At 38.8% G+C, this 25,256-nt stretch overlaps 1 protein-coding gene across 6 annotated transcripts in view; it reads left to right on the forward strand.

The window, feature by feature from the left end:
* SOX6 (SRY-box transcription factor 6) overlaps positions 1-25,256 on the forward strand; it is a 521,576-nt gene that overhangs the window by 66,266 nt on the left and 430,054 nt on the right. For all 6 annotated transcript variants that reach the window (XM_060767625.2, XM_060767634.2, XM_067462638.1 and 3 more), the window contains one exon: positions 17,760-17,820. The gene's annotated coding sequence lies outside the window, so the exon portion shown is untranslated. The remainder of the gene's footprint in view (positions 1-17,759; positions 17,821-25,256) is intronic.

Consider the following 25,256-nt stretch of genomic DNA (forward strand, 5'->3'; position numbering starts at 1 on the left):
TTTTAGAAGGGAGCGGCATAGATTATATAATAACAGTATCAACAACAAATATAATGTTATCTTTTAAGTGTTTATTTAGAAATATACAATATGCTTAGTTACTGATAACTTTTAGTCTTTAATTTTTCTTGCCACAGGGTTATCAGGTTTTGTAACACTTCATTAAATATTTTTTTTTTCATTCTTTGGAATTACATGGATAATGGAGGTTATGGCTGTTGTCTCATTTTTTAGTCCCAGCTAGTGTAGCTAGTGTAGATCCATTAAAACAATTGTTGAATGGTAAGTTAACATGTAAACAAACAATTGGGGTCAAGGGGTTTTGAAAAAAAAATCAGTCTGCATATGCTAATGGAACATATCTATAAAACTGAAACATTACATTGCCACTTCCCCTAAGCTGTAACTTATCTTTGATGTCAAAACCCTGTCTTTTCCTGCCAACTTTTGTGTGTGTGTGTCTACATGCAACTCAGTATAACTTCTCATGCATCTTATAAAGTATTTAGCAGTTCACAAATGCTTATGACATAAGGAAAGTACTTGATCTTCAGGGATCACAAATTTGTTGATCTGTAGGCTTTCAAAAGAGAAGTGTACATTGGCAACTCTTATTTTTGCTTTCACGAAATCTTCAAGCTAGTGAACCATCTCTTCTTGGCATGAAAAATTGGTCATCTGCAAATCCATGTAGAAGAAGGTGCTAATTAGGACCATGTTGACTATATTTATCCAGAGAGTGGTCATTCAGGCATGCTGACATATCAGCCAATGACCTTTTGGCTTTGTGCATGTTTATTGCTAGTCGTGGGTGTTAAGTGGAAATTTGCATTTAATGTCTGAACTCTTGTTTTAAACCTTTTATTATTTACAATGACTGCACTTCAGGTATCTGGGGGGAAATCAAAGCTTTCTCATTCCTTTTCTCACATTATTTAGTCATTCCGATCCCTCATATGACTTACTTCTTAAATGAAGAACAAATAGAAAGAATTCTTGTACATTTTAAAAGTTTTGATGATCAACATCAAATTATGAATATGTCTTCCCATGATAAATATGGAAGACTCCTCTAATTCTAGCCTATTGTAGCAAATCTTCTCCTGTGCTCATTAAGGAACGTGGCACTGTGTGAACTGCTTTTCCAGAGATGTTGTAATCTCCCTCCTGGCTTCTTGGCATGTCTGGCGCTTCTAATTCAGAGTGGCATTTTAAACACACTCATGCTTGCTTTAAAAACCCCCCACAAATAAACCCAAAACAGTGATGATGTAATAGACTAGGTTTTGATTGTTGTTTTGCATTTTGTTACTCTTGGATTCTAGTGGCTTGACTAGGGAGCGAGTGTCAATACTGAAATTCAAACATCTTTCCAGAAATGAGTTGTTTCAGAGTTGTTGTCAGTGGCTTTGAGTCATCAGGCTCTAAATTGCTATCTGAAAAAGATGATGAAAAATGACCAAACTGGCAACAGGAATCAAGGGAGGAGAGGTGAGGATAGTATTTGACTTGGCCAGTCATGTCTGTCCAGTACTCAAGTGCAAACTTCTGTTCTTGCGGGAGTTTTTCTCCTATGCAAACAGAGCCCTCTCTCAGATGACATCCAACTATCAGAATGCTTTGGTAACAGACTGTCACCCTAAATCATGGCAAAAATTTCAGCATTGCTCAGGAAGAGAAAGAAAAGTGAGAGTGTGTTAAAGTTAAATGCAATTAAAAGCAAAGCAATGTATTTTGGTATGCTGCCTTAGGCCTCAACTCTGGGGAAAAGGTGGTGACTCAATCAATTAGTCAATCAATCAGTCATCATCCACAATGTTATGTTCTAGGAGAGGAAAATTGATGACCTAGAATGGAATTTCTGAATGGTAAATGTTCTCTACATCTATGTTTTGAAACTGAATGCAAATATAAATACGTGACAGTAGAAGGTTTTTTTTCATATCCTTGAGCTTCAAGCCATATTTTAGGGACAAAGCATATGTCACATTTTTTAGACCACTTCATCTTAAACTGTGCATCCAAACCTCAAATGGTTAGAAGCCTAAGCTCAATGTTGAGATCATGAAAAATTTGGCAGGAGTAAAATGTTTCTGAATGCCACCATTTACACAAACCTGTTAGCAACAACGTGCTGTGTTTAGAGTGGGCTCTGCAGAAAATGCTTCAGCTGAACTCCAAAAAGTACAGAAAATCAGCCTGTTTAGCAAGCCTTACAAATGCTGACTTATTATAATTACTGCTTGATTTGCCTTGCTTTTGATGAATGAACAACAACCCCCATACCATGTCCGTCCCAGCAAATACTCGTCCTCTTGATGCACTTCTCCTTATTCCTAGCGGGTAATTAAGTCCCATAGCTTGTCCCACCTGTACCTCCCACCAGAGAAATTGCTCCAGTCTCCTATCCCACCCCATGTCCCCTGTTTTTATCAATGTGAAAATTGCCTCTTTTGTATTGTATCTTAAAAGAGAAGACCCAGGGGAATGGGCCGTTTTTGAGGGGAAGAATCAGGACTTAAAAGCCACCTGGTGGTGCAGTGGGTTAAACCCCTGTGCCGGCAGGACTGAAGACCGACAGATCCCAGGTTCGAATAAGGGGAGAGGCAGATGAGCTCCCTCTACCAGCTCCAGCTCCTCATGCGGGGACATGAGTGAAACCTCCCACAAGGATGATAAAACATCAAATCATCTGAGCATTCCCTGGGCAACATTCTTGCAGGCAGCCAATTCTCTCATACCAGAAGTGACTTGCAGTTTCTCAAGTCTCTCTTGATATGCCAAAAAAAATCTGTGCATCTGGCCCTTCCTGGTTTACTCCTTGTCTGTAATTATTATTTCATTTCATACCTGATGTTATATCCCACTGTGTTAATTCTCCTTTATTGTTTTTATGTTTTTTTATTGTGGCATATTATTTTAATTTAATTTTAATTCTATTATTATTTCACTGTATGTATTTTATTTGTTTATTGTATTCATTGGGCTTGACCACCCCGAGTCCCTGAGGGGAGATGGTAGCGGGGTATTAAAAAAGTTTAATAATAATAATAACAATAATAACAACAATAATTTTATATATCTATATACCTGAAGTTATGTAAACATTTCTCAGGTAGAATAGGGCTGTCCGTGGAAAAGGCCTAAGAAGCTCTGTTCTAGACCATGCCCCCCACTCCAACTGAACTTACAAACATCCAAGTACTTGAATGGGAGCAGTAGGAATGCATGTCCCTCAGGATTTCACAGATGAAAACCTAAAAGTGTGACCATAATGCAACTTAACACCACTTTAACTGCCAGGGCTCAATGATATGGAATCCTGGGATTTGTAGTTTGATTAAGCACCTGCAGTTTATGGCAGAGAAGGCAAACAACCTTGCCAAACTACAATTCCCAGGATTCCATGGAATTGGGGCAAGGCAGTTAAAATGGTGTCAGACTGCATTAACTCTTTTGCATACTGTAGAATTAGTTATACTATGATAGTGCAATTACAGTGAAATATTAATATTTCCCCTGTCCTAGCAATGTTTTAAAGACTAGGTGCTTTTAGAAAAAATAAAATAGCATCAGGACACTGTAACTCTGTTAAAAACTGTCCCTTGCTCCATATTCGGGATCTTTCTTCTGATTGTCATACTTTTCTTGATTCTTCAGCTATTATAATATATAATATAATTTTTCATCTGTTGCAGTTCCAAAGGGGTGAGAAGGTGTCTTCTGCAAAGCAGAGGATCAGATTTGAAAAATAAATAAATTATGTTTTGCTGAAGGAAATATAGCTTGCCTAATTAAGACAAAGAATTCAAAACAAAATTTCCAAACAAATCCTTGCTTTGGACCTACTTCAGTGTAATTCGTCCTTTAATCATTTATCAGAAATATTTGTTGCCGTAATCGCTTCTTTGGTATTTGGTTTAAAGAAAGAAAGAAAGCAGCAACAAAAATGAAAACATCTTGCATGTCAGGCACTTAATAGGGCAAGAGGTATTTAGAAATAAGTTATGCTGCAGTTCTGATTTTATATTATTTTCCCCATTTTTGATAATTTTATGTCTTTAGAAAGATGTCTTTAGAAAATCACATCTTTGCTGCTTTAAATATTTCTTCTACAGCTGTTAGCTAGCTTGTTTAGTAATATGCCACCTTTTTCACAGGCTGGACCCAAGGTGGTTTACAATGCAGATTAGAACAAAATACAGGTAGAATTCAATCATCATCATGAATAATTAAAAAAAATTAAAGGATAAATTAACAGCCATATGAAAAACAGTACTGAATTAAACCCAATTCAAAAACACTTAAAGAAATTGTAGGGAAAATCCACACCACCCCTTAAATTTGTCTTCTGCAGTATCTGGTAATAGTCAAAAACCTGTCTAAACAGAAATACTTTGTGTGCCATAGTAGACAAGGCAATGTAGGATGCATCTACACTGAAGAATGAATACAGTTTGATGTCATTACTTAATACTCTGAAATCACGGGAGCTCTAATTTGATGAAACCCAAGAAATTATTACAAATTGCAGCAAAATGAATGGAATGAGGCTGGATCTACAGTGCCCTACATTCCAGGATGAGGATCCGATCTCAAATTATCTTCTTATCCCAGATTATCTGGCAGTGTAGACTTGCATATAATCCAGTTCAAAGCAGATAATCTGAGAGAAGATTATGGGATATTGGGCAGTGTAGATCCATCTTGGGTAGACATAGAGGTGACAGTAATTGTTAAAAGCTGGCTAAATACAATAATATATCTCTCTCAATAAAACGTAATTCTTTAGATTTATCTGAAAAGACGGAAATTTTGTTTTTATTCAGTAATTTCCAAGGCTTCTGTAGCTGTTATGTGGGCCTATTAAATAGTATTGAAGGGGTCTACAGTTATTGGTTGTGTGGTTGATGGATCTTCTGCCATTGGTATGTGTGTGATGCTACTATCTGCCTGACTGCATATGCTCTGAATTGAATGGGAGCTCGGCAAGTGCTGAATCGCTCCCCTTGGATCTTGGTTTGGCAGGAAGTTGACCATAGAGTCAGCAAAAGATCTAGGATGGATCTACACTGCTCTATAGTCCAGTTTCTGAATCCAGATTATCTGCTTTGAGTCTAACTCCTATATAATGCAGTTCAAAGCAGATAATCTGGGATCAGAAATTGGATTATAGACAGTGTAGACAGGGCCCTAGAGATTCCTTGCAATACCTCCCTAGAAACTCTATGGACCACATCAAACTGATGCCCCCCCCCTGTCCCATTTCACTGGCAATCACCGGTGAAACAGAAGGTGCGCATGACACCCTACTGCAAGCTGCACACCCTCTCTCCTTCCCTATTACATGGAGGCATTGGGACAAGGCATGTTGGTGCCCTCTCCCTTCCCTCATCAGAAAGGGGAAAACCTAAAAACCATGGAGCTACCCAAACACACAGAAGAGTCACATGGTGGCGAGGAAGCTTCTTGCAATGCTTCCTTGCCACTTCAGCCATTGATGGGGCAGGGCCATGGTAGTGTAGATGGAGTCTTGGAATTGTTGGTATCATACAACCTCATCATAAAGCCCTGGTGAAACGTCCCACTTCACTGGGCTTCTGGGGAGGAAAGAGGGAGCAGTGGGGAAAATCTGTCACCCTCTCTGCCATGCTTTCCCCATCACATGGGGAAAATGTCTCAATTACGGGGGAGGCCCCATGCTTCCTCCATTGGAGCCAGCACAACAAGGGGAAGTCTTCTGTCTGGTGAGACTTTCCCTGCAGTTGGAGGAGAGGCTTCCACAGGAAGCTACCTTGTGTCATCTGGTGGCCAACAAGCCTATCAGTCCTCCAGATGGGGTGGAAGTGTCCTAGGATGCTAAAATCGCCCTGTCTGCTGAAGTGGTTAGAGCTGATGAACTACAAAGCTTGTTATGCAGTAACTGTTTTAAAGTTTAAGCACTTGATATAATTAAATTCAACAAGAATGTTTTTGTCATTGCTCTTCATTACATGACTGACTATAGCTATTGCAGGTTGAGTATCCATTATCCAAAATGCTTAAGACCAAACATGTTCCTTATTTCAGAACTTTGGGGGGAGATTTTGGAATCCCTGCATCTACATAATGAGGTATCTTGGAGATAGAATCCAAGTCTAAGAGGAAGTCTCAGTTGAATTTACTTGTGGGTAAACATTATAGACAGAGCTCAAGCATCTAAAGACTAAAGAAAACGAGCAGATCATTTGAATTTTTGAGTTTTGAATTTTTGATTTCGACCATTCTTTAAGACAAGGTAATGGGCTAGTAAGACTGTTGTAATCTAGTATGACAGTACTTATGTTATTCATTGGAAATTCAATGCTTGCTTACTTTAAGTGGTTTTGAAAAGCTCAGCTCAAATTTGTTCTGGGCCCTGGGAGGCACTCTGAGTATGCCTAGTATTGATACTCAGCCACTGTGAGAGTGAGTGGCACCATCATTTTTGGAACATCTTTAAAAATAGACTTGTTTAAAAGAAATTAAAGTCAACTGGGGACACTGAAAAGCCAAGTCAGGTCATAGAATGATTGTCTGACATCTGTTTGATACAAGACATAGACAACAATTTCTAAAATCCTCAATTGGTTTGTGCCTCTCATTATTATTATTATTATTATTATTAATAATAATATTGAGTAGGGGGGGGGGGGTTGGATGAGATGGTCCATGAGACTTCTTCCAGCTCTATAATTGTGTGACTCTATCTTTTAATTCAAAAGCAATTGCTGCATTAGTTTGACATTATGCTGGAATTTTGGCATGCTGACCATTTCCTTGAATTTTTAAATTAAATGTGACCCACATAATAGTGTGTAGCTGCAGGTGTCTATCTGTGTTTGATGCTCTCTCTTCCACCATACAAGTGACTGGATTCTCTCTGACTATTGGTAAAGAGATTCCAATATTTGTATTAAGAACAGTCTTTATATGAGAGTGCAAACATATCCTCTTGTCTTGCTCTTTGGCCAGGGTTCTCATGACCACCAGCACCTGTTGAATTCATTTCAGTATGTTGGCTCTCAATCCCCTTTCTATGTGAATCTGGACAGATTTCAAGATGTCCTTAGCTGATACAAGAAGACAGCACCAGTCACGAAAGATTTCTCAAGTAATTTCTAAATTGACAATTTATGAAAACTATCATATCCACCAGGATCATTAACATTTCTTTAGAGGCAAACATATCAACCTACGAATGTCCCAAAAATGGATGTACAGGTAGGGTACCCCTTATCTGAAATGCTTGGGAATACATGTGTTTTGGATTTTGGATTTTTTAATATTAGAATACTTGTAATTGCACATATATACTTAATAGCATAGATTCAAGTATAAACAAGAAATTCATTTATGCCTCATATATACTTTATAAACATAATCTTAAGGTAATTTAATACATTGTTATAATGTTGTGCATGAAACAAAGTTTGTGTACCAGAAATTATAAGAAAACAAAGGTGTTAGTATTTCAGCCACCCATGTGAACAATTTTGGATTTTGTAGTATTTCAGATTTTGAAATTCCAGATATGGGATGCACAAACTGTAGTAGATCTTTTGAAAACTGTGGTAAATAAATGAGGCATTGCATGTAGTCTGCATTTAATTGGAGTTTTAAATGAGTTATCCTAGGTGCTGTCTTTTGGAGTTAGAGTTTGGGCATATATAACCTATTTTAAGCCCCCTATAATCCATATAATCCAGATTATCAAGGCAATTAATCGACATTATCTACTTTGAAGTGGATTATATTATCTTATACTGCCATGTTAGCCTGAAATATTAATATGTAAAAGAGTCTTATAGCAATTTAGAGACAAACAGAGAAAGAAGCTAGTACCATAATCTTTCATTGTAGGAAGTAGATTTGATCTACAAAACTTCAGCTACCAACTTTGTTCTTGAAGGACCTTTCCACACAGCCCTATATCCCAGAATATCAAGGCAGAAAATACCATAATATCTGTAGGTTCTTGTGGGTTTTTTTGGGCTATAGGGCCATGTTCTAGAGGCATTTCTCCTGACGTTTCGCCTGCATCTATGGCAAGCATCCTCAGAGGTAGTGAGGTCTGTTGGAATTAGGACAATGGGTTTATATATCTGTGGAATGGCTGGGGTGGGGCAAAGAGCTCTTCTCTGCTGGAGCTAGGTATCTGCTTTGAAATGAAATAATATCTGCTTTGAAATGGGTTATCTGAGTCCACACTCAGATAATGTGGGATTTTCTGCCTTGATATTCTGGGATATAGGGCTGTGTGGAAGGACCCTCAGTCTGTAAAGTGCTAGAAGATCCATTTACATCCTACCAAGTACAACATTTCCAGTGCTGAATCATACTCCTGCTACTCTAATCACAAAATATACAGTGAGCCCTTGATATCCACTTGTGTTTGGTTCCAGGATCTCCTATCTCATGGGTACAAAAATCCATGGATGATCAAGCCTCGTTATATACAATGGCATACTTTAAAATGGTGCCTCTTATGTAAAATAGCAAAATCAAGGCTTCTGTTTTGATTTTTTAAAATTTGGAATATGTAAAAGCTATGGTTGGTTGAATCTATGAATGCAGATTCTGTGTATACGGAGTACTGACTGTATGCTATAGGCAGAAAGTCCAATTGATTTTAATGAGGTTTACTTCTGAGTAAATATACGACTGCACTGAATGTAACGTAACCCCTGGAAATCACCATGCCTGTGGTTTAATATCTACCTTTTAAAATAAAATATAATGTGGCCCCTTTTAATAATGGTAGATAAAGTTGATTTGGAGTAGGCTGAAGTGAATCAATATGATCCTAATCTGCTGAATAATTGTGTTTTAGCTTACTTCAATATGAAGTTCATTAAAAAGGTTTAACTACATGTTAAATTGGAAAGTTGACTGCAATTGCAACTATTGCAGTTCTTACTGTCAAATTACTACTTACATCATGGACACTGGGAGATTTCACGGAAAAGTATTCCTTAATCAGAACTTTAGTGTGGCACACTGATAATACAGCTCAAAAACACAAAAGGAGGGAATTAAAAGAAGGTGGGAAAAAGAGAAGAAGTTGTCCATTTCTCTGTGTCTCTGAGTACATGCGCTCCACTAGTACCCTTTGCATACTTTCAGATTTTGAGATGTTAATTCTTCCCTTTTACACAGGCATGTTTGGGATCAGATCCAAAAGTGCAATTGTGCATGGAAATTTATTTCCGTGCACCAGTAATCCTTTCTGGGTTGGGGAGCATATTTAACATCTTTACGCTTTTTTTAAAAAAAAGCTGCACAAATGCTGTTGTGTTATGGTTTCCTTCTTATTTCTAAACCTTGACAACTTTTGTGATGATCACAAGTTTAAAATCATTTTCAAAATGGGTTGCCAATTTACCTGCAGCTTTTGGTTGAACATGGATACATATTATTAGAGTCAGAGCTTTGGGACGATGTTGCTGAAAAGATTTCAGTTCCAGGAAATGGTCAAAGGAGGGAAAACAAACAATTGCAGGAAAGGTTAGATGCTATAGTACTTCTTCATATCTTTGATAACATGCTGGAAACCAACTGTCCCTGAGTCATCTCTAGGCAGGAGATGCAGGTGCAAATTATGCCATTTTGGTAAGTTTTGCTCCAGGCAGGAGGAAAGGTCTATGTGCAAATCTCCAGTTCAGCTATTAGAGGAGTAGTTAGCCATAGTTTACAAGTGTTAACAGATTTATTGGTGCAACTTGGCAAGACTCTGTGGAGGTCTTAATGCTTATCGCTTCCCTCCCAGTTATTGTGGTACTAGGACTTACCTTCCATTCTGTCCTACATCCACCTTCATGCTAAAACCAAGTAGACTAGATTAAATATGATTTATCCCATATAAATAAGGAATAATACCCTCATTTCAACTTTATCTGGGAACAGCATTTTAATTAAGATTTCTGTCTCAATTTCTAAATAGGAAAATATGGTCACTTTCCTTCTCCTGTGTATATGGGAATGGCAGGCTGTGAACAACTGTGTTGATGCTCAATGCATAACTCTTAGTAACATTTCCAGGGAATTATATCAGGGATGCCTCTACACCAGGCATGGGAGAACCTAGGCCCGCAGGCCAGATGCAGCTCCTTGGGCTCCTGCCTCCAGCACCAGCCAGCCGTGTGTCATATCCTCCTATTGGCAGGAGGACGCATTGGACCACCACGTCTTCCTGTTGAGAGGATGGCTTTGCAGGGACACATGGCTATGAAGGGCTCTCAGCCACGTGTCAAATTTTCCTCTTGGCAGGAGGGCATGTCCTTACGCCAAGAGGAACGGTCTGCAGGGATATGCAGCTGTGCAGGGTTTTCCCAAGAGCCCTGCACAGCTGCATGTCAAGCCCTCCTGCCAAGAGGAGGGCCATGCAGGCACACATGACTGCCCAGGGCTCTCCCAAGAGCCACGCTCAGCCACATGTGAAACTGTGCCAACTGCCCTTGGCCTCTCTCCCTTGCACCAACTGCCCCTGGCCTCCCTCCCATGCTAACTGCCTCTCCAGCCTCCCCCTCCCAATTCCAAACTTTGGTCTTCCCCCATTCTTTCGGGCCCGCCTGGTCCCCATGCTGAAAAGTTTGTCTATGCCTGCTCTATTCTGCTTCAATGGAACCATGGGAATTGTAGATTTGGATTTTACCCTTCCCTGTCAAAGAGTGTTGGTGTTCACCAAAATACCAATCCCAGAATTACATAGCAATGAGCCATGACAGTTAAAGTGATATGAAACTACATTAATTCTACAGTGTAGGTGCATCCCTAGGTCTCAGCGTTTGAGACAATCCTGACCTGATTGGGCTTGGTAGTGCACTTTGTGTTAAAAAAAAAGTTGTGTTCAAAAGAAAGTATTGCCCTAAAAGTATTAGAACATCAAATTATCTATGAAGCAAACCGACAGCAAATATTTGGCATATTTAGTTAAAAAGTGGCTGAGATCTATTTCAATACAGCCTTAAAGCAGGTATATGTGTGAGGGCTAGAATGACTCAAAGTCTTTCTACAGGAAAATGTGTTTGACCTAGAAGATATTAATTACATGTTTTATTACTATGATTTCTCAATTAGATGAAGAAGCACTCTGTATGTGTTCATAGGCCTCTCTTTGATTGTCCCAGCACTGCTTGATCAAGTGAACTGAAAGCAAACTCTGGGTATTTGTGGAGTCTGCCATGAAACCTTGGCAGGCAGGCAGAGGTAGGATTTGCTTAATAGGGTGTGTACATAATGCATGCTTTGAAAATGGTTTGTGAATTTAAACTGAGACCACAAGCAGCTGCTCTAGTTTTACAGCAGTCATGTAAAGCAAATAACACAGTAAACAGCAAGGCCATAATGGTCCATATTACCTTCTCTAGTGAGCAGCATAAAACAATATTTAGAGAACTAAATTGTTTGTAAAAATTGGCAGAAGATGTTGTCTGGTGGGGTGTTGGAAGGAGTGCTTTGCTACCTCTTATCAGATTTTAAGTTTTTGAGAACCACTTATTACTGTTCTCTTTTAGTAGGTGGAGCCCTAAGGCTGGCTGTTTTGTGAAGAGTGCTGGCATCTAAGCATACTGTTAGGCGGCCAGAATAGCACTGTGTGACTTTATGTGTTTTCAGTATCTATGTGCTGGTCTTCCAAAACTGTGGAAAGTGTTTTTTTCTTTTTCCCTTGATGAGAACTTAATGTATACAACTAAACTGCTACTTCTATGAGCCTTTCTGACTTACTGACTTACATAGGGCAACTTATCCTTTCTGGCTTACATAGGGCAACTTATCACGGGATTTACTTGGCAAGATTTGTTCAGAGCAATTTGCCATGACCTTCTTCTGAGGCAGAGATAGTGTGACTTACCCAAGATCACCCTTCATGACAAAATATTTTGTGGAAAGTTTTTTTCCAAGTGAAAAATGACTGCCAAAGAAACAATTTAATCCCTTCCCTGTAATGGATAACTTAAAGTCCTGTTCCATTAATTCATGTGAAACTTCAGTTTAGAAATACAATTTAGGCATCTAAAGAAAAAAGACAGGAAAAATTGCCAAAGCAATGCAAATACCATAAATATGAGAGTTCTAGGTTTGAACTGTTTCACTCTCTGCTATGCTAGTCATTCAGTGGCTGAAATAAAAAAAATGTTTGGGGGACAGAAATTCTATTTCGGACAGCAAAGCATTCATTGTGTCTCCTCAAAGACAAATCTCTGTCTTAGTGGCTCTGCAGAAAAAAATGAGAAATGTGAGGCAGGACAAAGAATTGCAGCAATACCTGTTTTCTCACAACTGACTGAGGGCCCTTCCACACAGACCTATATCACAGAATATCAAGGCAGAAAATTCTATGATATCTGCTTTGAACTGGGTTATTTGAGTCCACACTGCCATATATTCCAGTTCAAAGCAGATATTGTGGGATTTTTGTGCCTTGATATTCTGGGATATAGGGCTGTGTTGAAGGGCCCTGTTGGATCCTGTATATTGAAGTCCAATATATCTGGGTTGGGTATAAGCTAGGGAAGGCTGCCTTAGAGTCGCAACTACTGAAGACAAATCAAAAATAACTTTTTAATTGTATAATTTATGCAGTTAATAACAAGAGCACATGCGGGGAGGTGTCTTTCCTTTCACTGGATGTATATGAGATGGTCCAGGTCAGCATTTTTGTGTAACTCAGATGAGATCAAATAGAAGGTGGCTTTAAATGGCTATGCTTGAAAACTGGTTGGGATTGTATGTTTTGAAGGCATTTCATTGAAGGCACATTAAAGTTGTCTTGTTAGGATATGTTCAGAGAAGCTTGCCATTGCCTCTCTCTGAGACTGAGGCCCCTTCTACACTGCCATACAATCCAGATTGCGTTGTTAAAGGCTTTCATGGCTGGAATCACTGGGGTGTTGTAAGTTTTTTGGGCTGTATGACCTCACAGCCTCTGAGGATGCCTGCCAATAGATGCAGGTGAAACATCAGGAGAGAATGCTTCAGGAACATGGCCATACAGCCTAAAAAACTTACAGCAACCCAATCCAGTTTATCAAAGCAGATAATCCTCATTATCTGCTTTGGATTATATGAGTCTACACTGCCATATAAGCCTGTTCAAAGCAGATCATCCGGATTTTATATGGCAGTGTAGAAGGGGCCTAAGAGAGTGCCAGATGTGCCCAAGGTCACTCAGTGCAGTTCCTTGGCTGAGTGGCTGAGTCCTAGTCCAACACTTAAACCACAGTATTGTGCTGTCTCTTGAAACAGATGTAGAGTAGGTACTCTTTTATTTATTTATTTTAGTAAACAATGCTTTCATTTTTAATTGTTGGGGTTAATCTTGTGAGTTTATCTGGTTAAAGCTGAAAGTTTCACCCAGCTCTGTAGGAGCTTTATAGTCTGTCAATCAGATAGGGATTTACACCGGGGTGGGGGGTGGGGGGGTGGAAGGAGATATATGGGTAAAAATGATGTAGGATAGAATGAAAAAAAGGTTGTGTGAGTGAATGAGTGTGTTTGGCTCAAGGGGAATAAATAGGTCCAAAGCCAGATTAAGAAGCATTTGCTGGTTTTGTGGTTCTGCAACCTTCTGGTCTTGCTCAGATGAAACTACTAAGTTGAATAGACCAGGCTGTGTGTTTTGATTCCCACCTCCCCTCTGCCTAACTGCCTTTGTAATGGTGCAGCCTGCAGCTCATTCCCAGTTTGGAGGTGTTATCTGAACAACAGGAGGCCTTAATTTGCTCAGGATCACTGGGCAAGGCTAGCCCTTTACGGTCTTCTCACTTTCTTGCATTTTTGCCCAAAGCGTCAAGGCTTTCAGATACAGATTTTTTCTGATGCTCTTTTTGCTGCCCTGTGCTTTATCTCTGCTTAAAATACTTACAATAAAAATATATATTTGAGCAGAGCATAGAAGATGAGCCGAGTGTACGTGTGTGTTTAACCTTCATGCATAATTGTGTAACCCATTATAAAGTGTTGATGCTTTGTTCCTAAATTCTCTCCATGAAGTGGTGTGCATTAAAGTGTATTTATACTTTTTCGGATTAATTAGCTGTGACCTTACGAACTGCTGTCCTTGTTTAATTGGTGTCTCCAAAGCACAGTAATGGCATAAATCATCTGATAATGAGATTCAGAGCTGGTTGCAGACATACATAATAGCATTGCATTGATAACGGCAAATGAGATTTGTTGATTCTGTATTGAGTTATAACTACAGTTGCCATATCTTCTTCTGGACCTCCTCTTTTAGCCCTTGACAGCATCTCAAAATTAAACACATGCAACTTTGACCCAATATTTATTTTAATTCCTGGAAAAAATAGAGTTGTTTGAAACTGTATGTTGTGTTGTTATTAAACTGTAAGAGATGAGAACTAAAGAAAAAGACTTGACTGAAATAAATGAAGTGCTTACCTTATATACTCGAGTATAAGCCTAGTTATTCAGCACATTTTTAGGCTGAAAAAGACCCACTTGGGTTTTTCTCAAGTGAAGGTCCTGGTGGGAAAGCATGGGGCTGAAAGAAGCCTTTTGTAGGGCTTCTACCAGTTGTGCACCTCCTCTCCTTTCGGCATAGTATCTCAGCTGGGTTGCTGTGCCAAGAGGGGAGGAGAGGAAGGTGCATGGTTCATCAGCCACACATCTTCCCTGCCTGGCCTCTCCTCTTGGCACAGCAACCCACCTGGTTTGCTGTGCTGATAAGAGAGAAGAAGATGCATGCTTTCCTCTTCTTCCTTCACAGCACAGCGACCCAGTTGGGTCTCTGTGCTGAGAGAGGAGGAAAGGAAGGACTGCCTCTCCTCATGGCAGCTGGGTTGCTGTGCCGAGAGGGCAGGAGAAGCTGCATGCCTCAATTCATATAATTTTATTGGTATCTATTTTTATTTTGAAATTTACCAGTAGCTGCTGCATTTTCCACCCTAAGCTTATACTTGGGTCAATAAGTTTTCCCAGACTTTTGTGATAAAATTAGGTATCTCGGCTTATATTCGGGCTGGCTTATATATATGGTAAATGTTTGCATTCAGCAATACCAAACCATGGTTGGTGGTCTATGGGCAATAAGCAGTGACTCTCAGACATATACGTATTCCTTCCTAAATCACATCCTACATTTTACTTACACAACAGGTTTCTAGTGAAACCACAGTTTGCTTTTGCATACAAACAAACCAAAGTGCATTCTAGTGGCTATGAAATTATTAATGTGGCCCTGATAAAATCACAGTTGATCTTAGAATTCTGCCAATTGAACTATCATTATATTGAAAAACTACTTTGTTATCTAATAAGAGTCTAAAAAATTGGGTATAACAGGTATGAGGTGAAGAAGAAGCTACCAAATCAATATGTCTTCCATCCCAGGGACCGAGGGCAGTTCTACACAGGCATTAAATGCTGTTCCAAGCTGTCTTAAGAGTGGGGTATCCACAAAATGTACACCCACAATGAGTTCTATAGCATGAATCCAACCAGAAAAAGCTTACCGGAAATTTCAGAATAAGTAAAAAAAAAATCCACTGAAACCGATCACTGTAATCCCATGCAGAGCTGGACTTAAGCAGAGAAATGCGAAGCACTTGTCAGGATAGGGCTAGCACTGATGCATTTCAAAAACACAGAAGCAAAGTTAGATCCCCATCTAACATGCTGCTGGTCATGATGATGCCCATCCGTGCATCAGATGCAGAAATAACATGTATGGTTTCAGATCATTCATATTTAGCAGATCTTTGTGGCTACCATCCCAGTCTCCATCCAGTTCCTGGGGTGCCTGATAGGATCTCTGCAGCAATCCATTTTACTTTAATCCATATCCTGACTCTTATTTTATGGCTGTGCAGAACCATTCACATGCACAATACCAATGTCATTAGGCCAGGGTAAGGTAGTGCTAAAGAATATACAAAGTCACTAGGTTGAGAAAGGTTTGCATTCAGCATAGATTGAGTTTGCCTAGTGTTTAGTCAGCAGGCCTTGGCCATTTTGGGGATTAAGATTATTTTCTTAGGACCATAGTGGAAGCTTACTTCAATGGGACAATGGCATCTTCTGTATCAGGAAGCAGCAGGCAGGCCTTATTTTTCACTCATTTCTATAATCTCAACACTGCCATATTTCACCCAGAGTCTTGCTCTGCTTAATAATGGGGCTGCCAATGCATCGCTGTCTACATTTGCCTTTTCCTTTTGTACAGTAACAAGGTATTTCTCTGCAGTACAAGTCCAAATTCAGAAACAGCGACTGAGAAATTAACCTAAAATATGCAATGCAGCAAATCGTCTAGCGCCTACTTCATATGCTGCCTAACTAATTCAGATTTATATCCTGCTTTTCTTCCAAAGTTGGAAACTGAAAGCAGCTTACAATATACATCAATCAATTAGTAATGCTAAAACAGTGCAAAAGTACAATAAAATATTTGCAAAATATGCACTGTTTTATCACACCACATCCTGTGGCTCAACCTATATTGCAATAGATGTTGAATTGCTTGGTGTGTTCTAGTTTCCCAAAGAATCTTTCTGAAGCAATAGATGTTTGAAGTTGTGGAAGTCTTTGTACAGAAATCCTTCATGGCTGAAATTCTGAGGTTTACCAAAACCAGGAACCTAATACATTTTCATTTGCAGTTCCATCATTCCAAATTATCAGTTGTGAATAATTCAATGGGAGTGGTACAGGTTTCCAATCCAAACTTGTGCTTCATATTCCTTTCTATTTTGGGATAGATTACTAGTATCCGTGCCCATGTTCTGGAAAGAAAAGAAGGGCTTTGAACAAAGTGCCTTTTGTTTTCTCAAGAACCAAAACAGCTGCATAGAGAGCAAACAATAAAAACAAACTCCTTGCCGAACTACCTTCTAATTCTTGGGGGTTCTGGAGAGAGGAAACCAGGGATATTTAGAGGCATAAATGCCTCATTGTGTGAGCAAAAGAATGTTATAAGGCAATCCTGTGGCTCTGAGTTGCATCTGTTACCTTTCTAAGGGGCATTGAGGAAGGAAGGCGGGAAATTAAATTGAATATAATACTTAATACTGATTGCATTGTATTAGACTGACTTTTAACTTTCAGCCCAATCCACAAACTGGCTACACCAAAGAATTTAGGTTTGGCTCTACTCTCCCATTATGTAGAATATTAACCTGTGGAGAATGAAAGCATATATAATATTTCTCTTAATGCTATATTCAACTTTGAAAAAGCACATTTATTTCTCTCCTGTTAAAATCTGTTGGCGTGAATAAGACAAAATTGTATTTTAAAACAACATTCTTACAGCAGCATGTGTAGCTTAAAATTGCAGCACTGTTCTGATTTGTATTCTTGACATCTTATAGGAGGTAATAATAGAGAAGATTATTTGTAAAATAGGGAACAGTGTAAATATAATTTTCTTGGTAATGGTTTTGCAAATTAATAAATACTTGTAAGCTATTACTTGGCTCATGATTTAAAATGCTGTTTTGTTGAAGATGACAGTAAAGTAAGGGGCGGAGGGGTGGGGGGAAGGAACATTTAAAAATACTCTTGCCTGGACTCCACAGGTGATCAGAAGTTAGTAATGCTGTAACCTACCTTGAGCCACGAGGAGAAGCGGGCAACAAATAAAATTATTATTATTATTATTATTATTATTATTATGTGGGCAAGGGGGTAAGCTGGCTAAAGAGGAAGATATAACTTTCCCCTCCTATTTAATTCAAGTTCTTCTCCTCCCCCCCCCCCTCTCATTTTTTCTTTTGCAGGCCAGTTTCATGAATTCAAAGGAGACTGTCCAGTGACTGGAGTTGCTTATCTTGCATATTTGTAAGTATTACTATACATTAATACCTTTTGTGCTTGACTAAAAAATTAGTTTTTTTTAAAAAAATGTAATAAATTGATGATCCACTTCTAATATGGAATGTGAAAATGTCCATAGTATAAATAGTACAAAACTTTGAGTGAAATGTGTTTCCTCCACGCATGCTTGTGGCTGGGACAGATCCACTGAGGCCCCTTCTACACTGTCATATCCCAAGATCTGATCCCAGATTAGCTGCTTATCCCAGATTATATGGCAGTTATCTGCCAGTTCAAAGCAGATAACCTGGGATTTGACCCTGGGATATAAGGACAGTGTTGAAAGGACTGGAAGTCCACTTCTCTTATATGATGCCTTGGTCCCCAGTCCCTGGTGTTCACCTGAATCAACTGAGAAGGGCAGTATTCTGCCCTTCCTTTTCTCATTACCCTTAATTAATTGAAAGCAGACTACTTCTACACTTTGAATTCAATTCACAGCTATTGAAATAAGGGTCCTTCCAGACAGGCCCAAAAATGCAGGGACTGTTGTGCATTTATCTGAGGCATCTAAACGATGCCTCAGGTAAAAGTGAACTAATTTGGGACAAAGGTAAATCTTGTTTTGTCCCATATTAATTAGATACCCCATTACAACCAGGCCTTCCTGAAAGGATCGGGTTTAATGGGGTATCTGGGACTATCCAGGGGTTCTGGGACTATCCAGGGGTGAGTCCAAACAGCCATCTCAAACCTCTAACAACTTAAGTATAACAACTTTCTCAGCCACCATTAAAATACTTCTGGAGTCCTCCTGGAGTGTAGAAATGATGTGCCAGGTGACTGGGGGAGGGGGGAGGGTGAGGAGGAAAAACGCTTCCCCCTGAAACTCCTGGTGTGTCATTTTTGTGCACCAGGAGGACTCTAGCAGTACCTTAATGACGGCTGGGTAAATTGTTTTACATTTTAAGGGCTTATTTTTGGGGACTTCTGAGTAGTCCCATGACATCCCAGTAGTTATTGAGATAGGATGGACACATCCCCTCAGGAAAGCCTGGGTTTTGGGTGGCAGGTGTGGGGACTCAAATCCGCACCAAAATGGGTTTTTAAATAAAAAACTCACTCTGGCATGGATTTAAGTGCTCTCTGGAAGTGCCCTAAGATGAGCATAAAGAGGAAATGTAGGAGAGGGAGAAAAAAACTGGGAAATTTCAAAAGCAGTTGAAGAAGTAGTCTGACAGTGGAGTGATTGGAATTGTCCCCAAATCAAAGCAATTGGAGGATATGTCATGCTGTTACCCTGGGAGTTGTTCAGAAAAGAAACTTTTCCAAACTATGATAACTTTTCTAAACACATGGCCTGTATTCTTGGGATTTCTGGAAGAGAGATTCATTGGCTTAGATCCAGGGCACATCCACACTGATCATTTAATGCTGCTTCAAACCAGTATTGAAGAAAATGTTTGTTTAACTGTGCAGATGATTACATAGGACATTCTGGAATCATTTTGAGAGCTGGATGGTGATTCCACAAACCGCCGAGCAGAGTGCTGATGCTCATTAAGGGCTTTCTTTTGTTTGAAGCAACTGCAGTTTGAAACTAGCTTTGAACTGCATTAAATGGTCTGTGCACCTAGAACAGACCCACAGAAATCAGTGGTGCTCATAGGTCACAACTAATGTCTATGTTTAGGAATAAACTTCTTGAATTCATTGGCACTCTGTTTTGAATAAAGATACATAGCTTCATACAAGATACAATGTTTTTACAGCATGTTACTGAATTTGAATTCTGTTTCAACACAGTAGCTTTTGTTGACTTCCAGATAAACACATTTGAAAGAATCAATAAACACCATATCGTTTATTAGGAATCTATTGGGAAATGTAGTAGGGGTGTATTAGGAAACACATTCTAAGTTTTCCCTACTGTGATCCACACACACACACACACACAGACACACACACATATACACACACACCCTTAATAACTATAAAGGATGAGGTGGAAAGCCTATAGTATAGTCAACTTTGTAAGAAGGTTATGTGTGTACATCTGTTAGTATTTGCTTAATCTGGAATAAAAGAGAGGTATCTTGAGACCAGTCCTCTTCCACCAAATAATTAAATAAATAAACAAATAAGGAAAACAAGAAAGGCCATGTGACTGATGAAGGAAAGTTCAACTCATGGGCCATCCAGTCCAACCCGCTGCCATGAAGTAGGAAAATTGCATTCAAAGCACCCCTGACAGATGGCCACCCGGCCTCTGTTTAAAAGCCTCCAAAGAAGTAGCCCCCACCACACTCTGGGGCAGAGAGTTCCACTGCTGAACAGCTCTCACAGTCAGGAAGTTCTTCCTAATGTTCAGATGGAATCTCCTTTTTTGTAGTTTGAAGCCATTGTTCCGTGTTCTAGTCTCCAGGGCAGCACAAAACAAGCTTGTTCCCTCCTTCCTATGACTTCCCCTCACATACTTATACACATCCTTACTTTTAATTTCTCTAAGGTGGTGCCCACAGTTCAGGGTTAAAATATAAGAATATCTGCTTGGAGACGAGTTCTATTATCGCCAGTTAGTTCTGCTCCCTCGTAAATATGTTTAGAATTGTAAAGTAATTCATGTTGATAGACTTGTGAAGTACATTTTACAGTGCAGCTGACTAATCTTGCTGTCATTTAAAGGATTTATTGTACTCTTTAGAGGTCCAGAATTTATAGGTCAAAGTTTAAATTCTTTGGGCTAAATATAAAATCTAGGCTCTGCCATGGACCTTGGGCTGGTTCACACATGCATTTCATCCCTTGATCTATCATGCCTTCATAACTCCTGGCTGAACATCCACACTGTATTAACTAGCAAACATTGTGTCTTGGGAAAGGTGAGGCAAGAGCAAAGCTCTTTATCTGGTATTTTAAACTGCAGTATGTTATACACATTGGTAAGTTATGTGATTTTACAGTTGTTAAGGGATGAACTGTTATAACCTCTGCAAAACAACCTTAACCTCTAATCTACTATTTTATAGATTCACATGTTTGGCATGTACACAAATATATCACATGAACATCTGTGAAGCAGAATGATATTGCATTTATAATAATGAATCCATTTGTAATAATAGGGGTTTTAAAATTTTTTACATGCATGACAACCAGACCTGAGGTGTGTGCGTGTGCACTTAAAATTCTATAACATTTAATAGGTTTTCAGGGATATTATAGAAGAATTATTCAAAAAGGCTGTTATGAGGTAGTGAGGGCTCCTCCAAAATATTCCCATTTTCTATCACGGGATATTTGTGTGCAATATGTGTAAAAATGCTTGGTTCCCATAATGACATTGATTGAGTTGGCTAAGTTGCAAGGATTCCATTTTTGGGAGGACTTTGGGTTATAAAGCCAATAAATTCATTGGCTTCCCAAATTATTTTGGCTGGAGTTCCCCCTGGGATTCAGATCTAGACTGATCCTGTGATAAGGGAGTGTAATGTGTAAATAAATTCTGGAGCAGAAGCTTCAATTTGTGGAGGAAGAGAAAATACAAACTAGTTGAGGGATATGAGTGATGTTATGAGAATAACGGGGACTGAAATTATGAAAAATCCAGGACTTTAGTCTACTGGATTATTTTAAGATAATTCTCTGCTAGTTAAGAAAAATAGAAATGAATGTTTAAGTTCCTCAACATACTGACATTTCAAAGAGACAGAAAGACATTTGCAGTTTGAGTTTTAGTTAACTGAATATCTGTTTCATGCAAGTAGATGCTTGCTTACCACATTACACTAGAGAATGAATCCACTTTAAATCTGGTTTCTGCCTCCTGCAGAATTCTGGGATTTGTAGTTTAGGGAGGAGCCTTTAACAGCATCACTAAACTACAAACCCCATAATTCTGCAGGAGGCAGAAACCAGATTTAATGTGGATTCATTCTCTAGTGTCATGAAGTAGCCAGTCTATGAAAGTTTATGCTACACACCCTTTTTCTCAGCTAATCTCAATGTTCCTTTTGCATAATGATCCAGACTAATATGGGTATGACTTTGAATACCACTAGCAAGGGTAAAAGCTTTGGGTAGTGCAAATCAAGAATGCAGAAGCATCAGGAATATATTTGAAGGTACTGTGTGTATATAACAACTATTAATTATTATTATAGGGTAATTTTTTTATATAGAGTCATAGTTAAATGTACTAAATGGGCCAGGACAGTAGACAGTTTTCTCCTTTTCTCACTCAAGAGTATATATGGAGATGTGTGCTTGTCTACACTCACAACGCCCCTTTCCAATATCTCAAGTGTGGATTGATTCATCTGCTGATATAAAAACAAAATCACTTAGCACTAGCCATTCATTCATCATAGTAGATGGTGCGGTAAAAGGTTAACAGCTCAGTAGATGGATGAGATCACCAATAAATAACTGTGCTGTTCAGAGGCCGGGCGATATAAGTTTACAACAGGCAAAAGAGAGCTTTTACCCACTTAGCACACAGTTTGATAAAGACAGTACTATAAAAAACATCTGTATGTCTCAAAATGATTTGAAGCAAAATATAGGGCATAATGAAATATGTATCATACTAAGATGTGGAAATAGGTGCAAAGAGACTTTTAGAAATATTTTTTAAAATCATAACCATAAATGCTATAACTGTTGCTCTGTAAGGCTGAAGTAGTGAATGCTAACTATAGGAATCCAAGTCAATAGATTAGGTAGACTTTGCTCAGAATTGTTCTAGGTCACAATCCTACACCACGTGCCCATACAGAATATTGCAAGTGGCTTCTCGTAAGACTCTCATAGAACTTCTGTCTCCTCTATTCTATTTTCATTTTTGCCATTTTGCAACATGGCAGGACATTAACCAAGGCGGAGTCATCCCATGCCTCATTTTAATACAGTGGCCCATTCTTCCTAAGGTTCCTGTTTTTTTCTGTCCAGGGATCCAACTTCCACAGACCACTGCAACCCCTACAAACGACAGACCTGGCCACACTTGGCACACAGACCCCCATGACCCATTTTACATCCTGGTGTGGTTTGGGGAAGGATGGACCACAGACAATGGGGTATGCAGTACCTTCATTCACTTCCAGAGACCACTGTGACCCCCATGAATGATGCACCTAGACCAAACTTGTCACATAGGCCCTCAATGGCGCACTTTATATCCTCGTCATGTTTGGGGAGGATGGACCATGGATGATGGGATTTGCAGAACTTTCACTCACTTCCAGAGACTACTGCAAACCGCATCAGCCAGGACCTGGATCAAATTTGGCACACAGACTCACCATAATGCACTTTGTATACTGTTTAGGTTTGGGGGAGGATGGACCAAAGACGATGGGATTTGCAGTACCTTCACCCACTTCCAGAGACCATTGCAACTGCTAAATGAAAGGCTTGGACCAAACTTTGAACACAGACCCCGCCCCCGCTTCATGTTAAATCAGAATAAGACTGGAAATTCTTAAAGCCATTTTAGAATAACAAAATGAAATGCCTGGCAATCCTTTCCTTTTCATTTAAAGGAAATTCCATGAAAAAGACGATATATATCTGCTCAAAAAATTAATGTAGGTATTGACTGATTGTTTTTGCTATTTTGTTTGTTAACTGTATAAAATAGTTTCTGTGTATAATATTATCAGACAGGCAATGTTTACATATCTTAAGATGAAAATGGGGCATATTGGGAAATACTTTTGTAACAGGTCTACATCATGTTTTTATATGTTGTATTTTTTTCTCATTTGGTTTGCTTATCTAGTTTGTCTTTGTGCAGTACTATCTTATTATTGTTTCCATAATGAAATGGGGATGTGCCAACTATACCTATTTTTCTCCTCACTTTAAATCCTGTGTTTTCTTTTTTTAAAAAAATCTCAAACTACAAACACTATTAAATAACAAGAGGAAGAAACCAGCTAATTCATTCAACTAGTATAGAATTTAATAAATCCAAATATTAAAAATGTAAAATGTATAAACCAATTTAATAAACCCAATATAACTATTTGCATAGGCCACTAACAAATAAAGGATCAAAACTAGACTTCATTATACATAATATAGAGCCACCCAATTAAATGGGATAAATTAGTCAATTAATCTGCCATAATCTCAGTTAAATTTAGATTCAAACCATGGATTATCTCATTCTTTCCTTCCACTACTTTTTTCTAGATGTTACTTTAGGTGGAAGAACCAATAAAAGCAGAGAGAGATTACACATAACTCTTTTATTGCTTCCAATTTTGTCCAGATTATACATATTTTTATCAGTCAGATGATAGGAGCTCCCAGTAGCACAATGGGTTAAACCCTTGTGCTGACAGGACTGAAGACTGACAGTCAGAGGTTCAAATTCGGGGAGAGCGCGAATGAGATCCCTCTGTCAGTTTCAGCTCCCCATGCGGGGACATGAGAGAAGCCTTCCACAGGATGGTAAAACATCAAAACATCCGGGTGTCCCCTGTGCCACGTCTTTGCAGACGGCCAATTCTTTCACAGCAGAAGCGACTTGCAGTTTCTCAAGTTGCTCCGGACATGAAAAAAACAAACAAACACTCAGATTTCAAAATGACTGTATTCCACAATAATGCCATTCTATTCTATGTATCTGATTAGTTTCCCTTAATCTGCACTAATAATTTTGTTCATAGTGAAATGTCATGAGAGAATACTTCTGAAATATGGCCCTACAGCTCAGAAAACTCACAGCAACCCACTTTTGTTCATTATTACCAGAATTAGTTTTTGATTTACTTTTACTTCATTATCACTGCCACCAATACAGGTACAGATTAAGTACTTATTATCTGGAATTCTGAAATACAGGATACTCCAAAATCTAAAATTGTCTACCTGGGTGGCTGAGATAATCACACCATTGCTTTCTGATGGTGAAATGTATACAAGTTTTATTTCATGCACAAAACTATTCAAAAAGAAGATGCATTTTAAATCTAAAGTTTATGAGGTGTATGCAAAACATAAATGATTTACATGCTTAGATTTTGGCCCCATCTCCAAGATATCTTATTATGCAAAATCCAAAAAACTTCTGGTCCCAAGTATTTTGGATAAGGATTATTCAGCCTTGATTTAAAAAACCTTTCTTCTATTTATTGAATTTCTCCCAGTTCACATCTACTGCAATTGTAATATTTGTACTTTGATCATACACCACCAGTACTGGTTTCTTTTCTGCTTCTCTTGAGCAGCTTCTAAATGTGTTAATTTTTAAACATTGCTGCTAATTATCTATCCATACAGTTCTGTCTCACATGCACCCCTTTTTAATTACAGAATTATTATGTCCTCTCTACCTTACAGTAGGCATGTGCTTCTCGCTAAAATCAGTGCAACCCCCCCTCACTGTATCCTAGAGTAAGATGTTCCAAAAGGAAGCCATTTATAGTATCTGTAAGCTGCTTCTCCAAACC

This window comes from Anolis sagrei, chromosome 1 (assembly GCF_037176765.1).
Source record: "Anolis sagrei isolate rAnoSag1 chromosome 1, rAnoSag1.mat, whole genome shotgun sequence".
Classification (NCBI taxonomy): domain Eukaryota; kingdom Metazoa; phylum Chordata; class Lepidosauria; order Squamata; family Dactyloidae; genus Anolis; species Anolis sagrei.